Here is a 9,424-nt window from a genome sequence, read left to right as displayed (position 1 = left end):
AGAGTAACTAAACTCTCTACATTAGGTACTCCAACTCCTCCAGATCTTCACCAACTTTTCTGTTAATGAAAGTACTCAATGATAATGTTTTAACTACACAATGATAACATTGTATTCTCCCACTCCTTTAATGGGAAACAAATGCCTAGCTCCACTGAATGCATAAAGATAAATCCAATTCTCTAAAGGAATAAGTTAGAACAAATTAAAAGCAAATAGGTACAAGAACATTTATACTCTTAACTCTTTGAAGGAGTTGTTTCCTCTATAAAGAGCATTCCCTAGCAAGTCCTAGCCATAAAAATTCTATTGTTATTAACCTTCCTCCATATCCCACTCACATGTTCCGTGTCTAAAAAGATCTATATATGAAAATGAAATTAGTAACTACATAAGCTCTTGAGAATGAACATTGCCCTTATCATGTGGGGTATTATCCATTTTATCATTGCGTGTTATTATACACTCGTCTTTCTAAAATCATGTTTCTGCCAATAATAACTTAGAAAATTATGATGAACTTATAAATTCAAAAGAGAACAAAAGAAAAGGAATGAAACAAGATGATGATGATGATACTAAACTAGCAAAATAACACTAAAAAGAAAAGATAGTACCATGTTTACGTGGGTTGCCTTTCACCAAATGTGTTATTTAATGTATTAGCTAGATAATTTATTGTACATGTCACTGTTATAGTGGTTTAAGAAGATTAATAACCTCAACTTTCTCCATGTTGCTTTCAAGATAAGGCTTTGTTCGATGATCATTGGCTTTAAATGTTTCATTGTTTTTTAAATTTTTTAATTTCACTATGCTATAAGGATATATTTGAATAATCTCAAAAGGACCGCTCTAATGTGTTCTCAATTTTCCAAGAAATAGCTTTAGTTGTGAATTAGAAAGGAGGACTTTCATTTATGGTGCTAAGTTCTTGCAAATCAACTTTTTATCATGATACACTTTAGTCCTTTCCTTATATATATATTAGCATTCTTATAAGCTTCATTCTTTAGCTCATATAGCTCATTTAAGTCTCTTTTCTCATGCTTTATCTATATCAAAGTTGAGTGTTTTAATTACATCAAAAACTTATTATGCATTTAATATATGTTCATTCATCTATATTAAATTTCAATCGGGAATAATGTTTTCATCAATTCAAATCTCACAATCAATCACCATTTATAATCAACTAGGGTATTAGCTTAATTAATCTTATAAGTAATACAAAATTAAGATTAATGAATGAAATCAAAATCGAAATAAATGATTATTCAATTAGAGTTTATAACAATCTCTTTTTAATAACCCAATAAAAATTTTAGTTGTTTATAGTAAAAACTTGATGCTTCCAATATTAAACCTAATTTGATTTTTTTTTTGTTTCTTTATAATCCTCTACAAGCTATCACTATCGTGAAAAATTATCTTTTACCCAATGTCTTATTTTTCCACTATCTTTTTTTAAGGTGTCCACATATGTTTCTCTTTAAGTTAATTTGTTAATTGTCCTTCTCAATGCCAAACTAATTTGAAATTTTTATGGCAAGTCCTATGTAACACTCCTAAAAAACAAGCTCTTTTCATATGTGAAATCTTTCCAATGCCAACACCTCACTTTTCATTTCCATTTCCATCTATGCTAATGTCCATCTCATTTTCAGATTAAAATAGGTTTTTTTTTTAACTTGAAATCTGATTAGAGTTGTAGCTCTGGATGTGTAGATGGATATTGACTTTAAATCCCTCAATTTAAACTTAAGATGCTTAAGTTATAGGCTTGTAAAGGTTCAGTGCTCAAGTATAAAGTTTACTTGAGGTTTCAAGCCTAGACTTTGGACTAACGTTTGGTAGCCCAAACGAATTGGATTTTTATAAACCTAACCGTTCTGGAAAGCTTGAGATGTCCTCTAAAACTATTGTTGCAGAACAAATTTTAAGCTAGTAACTTATTCGATAACATAAATATTAAAACATCTTTTAAGATCATCCATTCAGCTATTTGTACTTATACCCAAAGATGAAAAACAAGTAAATTGCAAAAAAAAAAAAAACTAAAAATAAGAATATACCCAAAGATGAAAAACAAGTAAATTGCACAAAAAAAAACTAAAAATAAGAATAAACACTATATTAGGCTAGGAATATATGTGAAATTAAGCACTATATATATATATATATATATATATATATATATCATGTACGAATCTTTTTAGAGCTTATAATACAAGATAGTGGCGCCGTGTGCAAAATCCTTTCAACAATATTATATGGATCTACTTATGTGTGGTATCATAGTCTAGAGTCTAACTCCATCCTTAACTTTCAAAATCTCAATGTTAAAATCATCCCCCACTTTAGTATAAGAATACCAGCTAAAAATAGCACCACTAATCTTTTTATTATCACACAACAATAAGAGGTGAACAATCTATCATATCTTAAAAGGTTTTAACAAAAAAAAAAAAATACTAAACATGAAGAATTTACTCAAACTCATTGCCACTGAAATCCTAATTAATGAGGTCTACAATTACTTTTCATGGAAACCACTGTATACACTTCCTAATAAAAATCAATATAATATAAAGCAATGATGGTAAACCATATTGAAGTGGAAGAAACAAGTTTAACTAGATAAGAACACCCTTATTTCTAGCCATAAAAAACATAATCTCCTAGGTACCATTAATCTCCTATCATCCCTAAGGCAACTAAAAAGAATATTATCTGATCCATTCATGATCAAATGACATTCCCTAAGCTCATAAATGAACTTCTAACCACCATATATAGTAAGGTATTGACTATTATTAAGGGAGAATAATACATGTGATACCTAACTCCTATTAAGGTGATATAAATGCAAGAAACCCTAACAAGTCTTGTTTCTTTCACCATGACCATAATTATTGAGACATATTATGCCTAAATAGAAAAAAATAACATGATAGGAGGTTCCAATCAGATTATATATTGTTAACATGATTACATTAGTCATCTTATTCAATTAATGCTAATACTTGTAAATCTCGTCAAGCATTCATGATTATAACTTATGTTAACAATAAATCAAGTTCCTTTCATAGCTCAGGTGTCGGTTATACCATACATTATGGGCTATGAAAGTGCCAAGCATTTGTTGTACCAAGTGTTATACAACATAAATCAAGATTAGTTATTTAACAAGCAAAGTATTAAAGAGTGAACAAGATAACAAATATAAAACATGTTAGTATCAAACATTAAAGTCCATATTAAGTTTACATTATACTTATTCTTACACCATTAGTGTAACCTTTTCACCTTGACATAATTAACTTAGCTAGACATAATGAAAGAAAGCAAAATAGATAAACAAAATAAGAACATAAAAGTTAACTAAGTAAAGGAAAGGAAATGAAAGGCATAAACTTAATATTAATGAAAACAAAGCATAAAAAATACAAAGAGAGAAAGGAAGAGCATGATCTTGATCTGAACACCAAGATGCCTAAATGCATGGCAAATGCCTCCTTTTATAGGCCAAAATTGGGAACTATTGATTTGATGACTAATTGATAAGTGGGTGGCCAACTTTTGACTTGGTGACAATCTTTATCTTCTCTTGTCTGCCCAAAACGTCATTGATAACGTCAAAATTGGAGCCAGTTGCAAACATGAAAGTTGTAGGCAATTGTCTCAGCTTTCTTGTGTAAAAACTTCAGCTCATTTGGACTTCTAGAACTCCAGATATGGCCAAAATACCGAACAGTGCTCGGGCTGGAAGACAGATTCGGGCTTCTTTGTTGTTGCTATAATTTGGACTTGATAATGGCCTTTTTAGATCTTGGGCTCCATATGAAAGTTGTAGGCCTATGTCTTACCTTTCCATCCATATAAATTGGACCTAAATCTGAGATATATAGCTCCAGATATGACCCAATTACCGAACAGTGTTCCGGTTTGGATTGCACCGACATCTCTTTTCTAAGTTTGGCCATCTCTTTATCCTTTCAATTTCAGTTCTTAAGTTCATCAATCAATTCTTTCATTTATGTGATAGGCCTGCATTTAAAATGAATATTTACCATAAATTAAAGGTATCTTATATTATTAGATATCTTATTATAAAACATGCTTTAGTTAAGGAGTTATTGATACTTCAAGTGCAAAATGATGATATAAAACCTTGATAAAAATACACTTTTAAGTATTAATCAATTACCTATAATAATTTGTAAGGAAGAAAATGCAATCTAAACAAATAGGGAAAGATCCTCATAATGCATTAATTAAGATTATATAATATTTATAAATTGTATCTCTATTTATATGAATTTTGTTTTTGAACTTTTTCATTACATGAGATTAGATAATCTTTATAAATTGTATCTCCATTTACATGAAAAAAATCTTTTGAACATTTTAATAAAAGTTGTTGTGATTCTTCATGTCTTCAAACGAGTATCTATATCTCTATAAAAATAATCTCCTTTATAAAATCTCCATGTCTCCAATAAAATTTCAACAATGAGATTTTTATCACCCAATTAAAATCTTTATGTAAACTCTTATATATCTTGTTAGCATGTTAAAAAAAGTCATAAGTAGATAATATATTTTTTCTTTTCGTCCTACTTTTAAACATAAATTCTTAAAATATTGGGGGGAAGGGGGAGGGAAGGGAAATGATAATGCTCTAAAAAATTAAAAGAAAATCCATGTCATTAAGGCCAGGTTTAAATAGTCTAATACCATTCGGGTTTGGCTTAAATGATTTGCTATCTTCATACCATTTAGGTCTGACTCAAATAACATGCCACCACTAGGTTATTTGACCAAGAAAGGCCTGCCAACTCCAAGCCCGAACCATATTTTCTCTTAAGTCTATTTGGGATAAGCCATGAATGAGTTGTGTATTATGATGCTAAACATGCACCTTAATGTATTTTTAGTTTTGAGATGCCATAACAATGAATGCACCATTTACGAGCTTACACCAAATTTTATATATAGAGTCTAGATTTTTTTTCCTCTTTAATGGTCATTTTCTATCCACAAGTCATCTTTAAAAGCACCTACCAAACACCCATCTTTCCTCCAATGACATCACCAAACATCACAACCAATGTTGTATTAGTGTATATGTTATATAGCTAATCAATTGGTTGTATGTGACATCGACTTTAGTGTATATGTTATATAGCTAATCAATTAGTTGTATGTGACATTGACTTTGTTCACACACACACATATAAAGACTTATTTATCTTTAATATTCATCAAATATTTGATTAATGAATTTAGAGTAAAAATAAAGTTTTAGTGACAAATGCTTTGCAAATGATATTATAAAGTTATTCTAATTATGAGATTTCTATTGCATTAAAGCATCGTTCCTGAATATTCATGGTCATTGCTTTATTAAGACATGATATTAATTATAGTTGTTGAGATTAATTCATATTATATTTTTTTTCTTTTATGAAAGGAAATAATTGTTCTTGTAAACTAAGGTATGAGGGATACCTAAAACTAATATATAGGTACTTGTCAGATGCATATACACTGAATTGACTTGCATGAGAATTCTATATGAAGAGATCATTCATGTCTATAGAAAGGCTCACATGATAGTTGTGTAAGTGATTCTTAAATTTGAGATCACTAAGTTATCTTATATAAAGAGTGTTATGTTTTGATCTTACTACATGTTGTTTTAATCAATGGTAACAAATGAGCAAATATTGGTTATAACATAAACTATATGAAGACATTTAAGTAATCAAGAGAGTATTCATCACCTTACATGAATTAGTAAAAATATTTTATTTGTTTTCAAATAGTATTGGTTGTAAATCCTTGTGTAAGGTGGAAAGAAATTTGAAATGAGTTTCAAATCGTATTCAAAGAATCAATAATTATAGTGTTGAGAATACATATGATTTGACAGAGTAGACACACTCCATGCTATTATATCTTAATTATAACATTGTTGATAAAGGAATAATAATTACACTAAGAAACTTATCACTGAAAGATTAAGTTAAATCATTTATGACTTTTCTAATATTTGAGAGATCATGACAGATTGCTATATATTATACTATATTGAAGGATAAAAAATCAAGAAAAAAACTATTAAAAATAATTAAAGGACAAAAAAAAGCATATCTGGCCAGTAAGTGAACTATCAAACTTATAAACTAAGTAACCCAGGCTAGTATGCCAAACCTGTGAATGGAGTTATTGACTCTAGTGGGATTATAATTTGTTTTTTGAATTTTTTTTTACTTAATTACATGATAACAAAAATAGGTGATAGCAAAACCAAATACCAATCTAATACCGAAATATTGAAAACAGTAATGAAAAAAGAGAGAGTTAAACTTAGACTTTTTCTATAAAACTATTTTTTTTAGAATATGAGAAAAAAATAGGCAAAAAAAAAAAAAAAGAGTCAAGTTGAGTAAAGAGAGAGAGAGAGAGGAAAAAAATACCTAAGAAACCCATTTTGGGTTCACAATTTTTTTCTGTAAAATTAAAAAAACTAAGAAATAAATATAAATCAAAATATTTAATATTGTAATATGGGTAATTTACCTTATTATGTTTAATAGATTTGGTTATTTAAATCAAATTAAAATTAAAATCGATAAATACATAAGATTTATTGGATAAAATAAAAAGAAAAAAACTATTATGCAAGGTTGCACATATAAAAAATATCATAATAAATAAAATTTTTTAAAAATAAATTTGATATATATATATATATATATATATATATATATTAAGAAAACTATAAATGAATAATACGAATGTCTTAAAAAATAAACAAATCCAAAATTATTAAAACTTAATAACTATTTGAAAAAAAAGGATAAATAAGCAAAAAAAATAACAAAAAAGTAAAATATAAATTTAAAAATTATTTTAAAAAACAAATAAAAAAATTATAAAAAAGAGCAAATATTGAGGTCATGCCTAACGCTTAGCCTATGCCTAAAGAGCCTAGTCTTGCGATTCTTTTTTGTAAGATAATACGGTTATACAACATTTTATGTAAAGGTTAATTTAAAAAAAATGACACATCATTTAACATATTTAGATTCTGGTTACTGTGGTGGTTGTAAAATCAAGGTGTCTAGTTTTTGTCCTCTAAAAATCAAATTTCAACCCATTTTCAACCCCAAACATCTAGAAAACACTTTCATAATTATGTTCAACCTATCCTTAACTCCAAAAACACATAAAACTTTTCCAAAACCAAGAATGAATACAATTTCTTTACTAGATTATATATGTATTTTTGAGGTATTTTCAAGGTAACAAAGCACCTAATTCAAATACTCCCCTCATTATATAAAACCATATGAAACAAAAATATAATATTTTAGTGGTTAAAATTATTGAAATGAAAAACTCTCTCTAAGCTGGATTCTAGTGATTGCCTCTCTCTTCTCTCACTAAATAAAGACTAAAAAATGATGAAATTGAATTTTAATACTGAAATGAATATTTAAAAAAATACAAAGGACTAGTGACCTTAAAGCAAAAAATTATAGGGGACAAAAATGTGCTCTACCAACAAATTTAAACACACTACCTATGTTACTTGTGCATTGTACTCCAATCACCTGTCTTGCAATTCCACCCTTATATATATAAAAAAAACATGTGATTTCATTCATTTTGGTAGCCAAAATTATTGAACAACACCTTTTTCTTTCTAAACTGGATTATAATGATTGCCTCTTTCTCCTTTTACTCAATAAGGATTGAAAAATGATAAAATTGAATTTTAGTACTGAAATGAATATTTGAAAAACACAAAGAATCAATGACCTTAAAACAAAAAAAATATGGGGGAAAAAATATAATTCACAAACAAATTCGAACGCGCCACTTATTTCACTTATGTATTCTTACAATTCAACCCTCATCCCTTAAAAAACATGCAATTGAACTCGAAGGAGGTTTAATTATGCAAAATAAATGTTTGAGAATCAAATTAAAAATTGTAAAAAGTTTCACTATTATAATCTAGTAAAATATGAGAGGGTGAATAGTGATATGGCTTTAATAAAAACACCTTATTATTTAGCTTTATAAATAATAATAATAATAATAATAATAATAATAATAATAATATATTGGTACGTATTAATTTTGAAGTGTTATTTTGTATGTTTAATTATATTAACTATTAGGATGAAAGCATGTATTATAAGGTTTTTGTAAGATGGGATGGTTTGTTTCTATCCTTAATTAAAAAATAAAAGCATTAATTAATATCATAGATATAAGCTTTGTTTTAGCTCATGACTTTATTATTATTTTTTAATTAAAGTGGGTGTCGGGTAGCTTGCATGTACTTTAACTAATTTTACGGTCTTGAAGTTAACGAAACTTCTAGTGGCTCTGAGGTTTGTGAAACTCGAATGGGTGATATCTAAAAAATAAATTTAGAATTTGATTAGTTGAATTATACTTAGTAGGATTAACTCATGACTTTATTCAAAAGGACAATTTGAATTGATTAACTTTTACATTGATACGAGTTTATGAGGTTTTTTTAATAAAATTATATTGTTTTAAGTAAAAGAAATTAAAAAAATTGTTGATAATATTATAAGTTAATGTGTTATATAAAATAACTTTTACGAGATTAACTTTCTAAATAATTAGACTCGAAATTAATAGGTCTATAAAAAGCTATGCCGGACTGGGTTTGATAGTAATTGTATGTGAATATCTATCTTATTCTAGAGCCCAAATCCCTCGTGAGGAACCTATGTATTTATGTTTTTTAATTTGTTTGTAAGTGTGGTTGTAATTATTTTTTAAAATATTTTTTTATTTAAAAATATATTGAAATAATATATTTTTTAAAATTATTTTTAATATTAATGTATTAAAATGATCTGAAAACAACAACAAAAAAACATTAATTTTAAAAAATATTTTTTTAAAATTTTTTTAAATATTTTTAATTCACAGAATCAGATCGTGATGGAATTTGACATTGTAGAGCATCACCATTGTTTTGTAAAATGGATTTATCTGCCCCGTTTATTTGTTGATTTTTTTTAAATTTTTTTAAATATTTTTAATTCACAAAATCAGATCGTGATGGAATTTGACATTGTAGAGCATCACCATTTTTTTGTAAAATGGATTTATCTACCCCGTTTGTTTGTTGAAAAATAGTTTTCTTTTGAAAAGTGAATTCCAGAAAAGTGAATTTCAGGAAAATGAATTACTTTCTGATGTTTGGTAATGCAATGAAAAATAAGTTGGAAAACAGTTTCGAGTGTTCGATTATATCATGGAAAAAGAGCTGGAAAATAACTTATTAATATTTTATTTTTCTCAAGTTTATTAAAATAATAAGAAACAAATCTTACAAATTAAATAGTTGAATGAGAATAAAATT

This window comes from Populus euphratica, unplaced genomic scaffold (genome assembly GCF_000495115.2).
Source record: "Populus euphratica unplaced genomic scaffold, PopEup_1.0 scaffold94.1, whole genome shotgun sequence".
In the NCBI taxonomy this organism is placed as follows: domain Eukaryota; kingdom Viridiplantae; phylum Streptophyta; class Magnoliopsida; order Malpighiales; family Salicaceae; genus Populus; species Populus euphratica.
Note: the sequence above shows the minus strand (reverse complement) of the source record.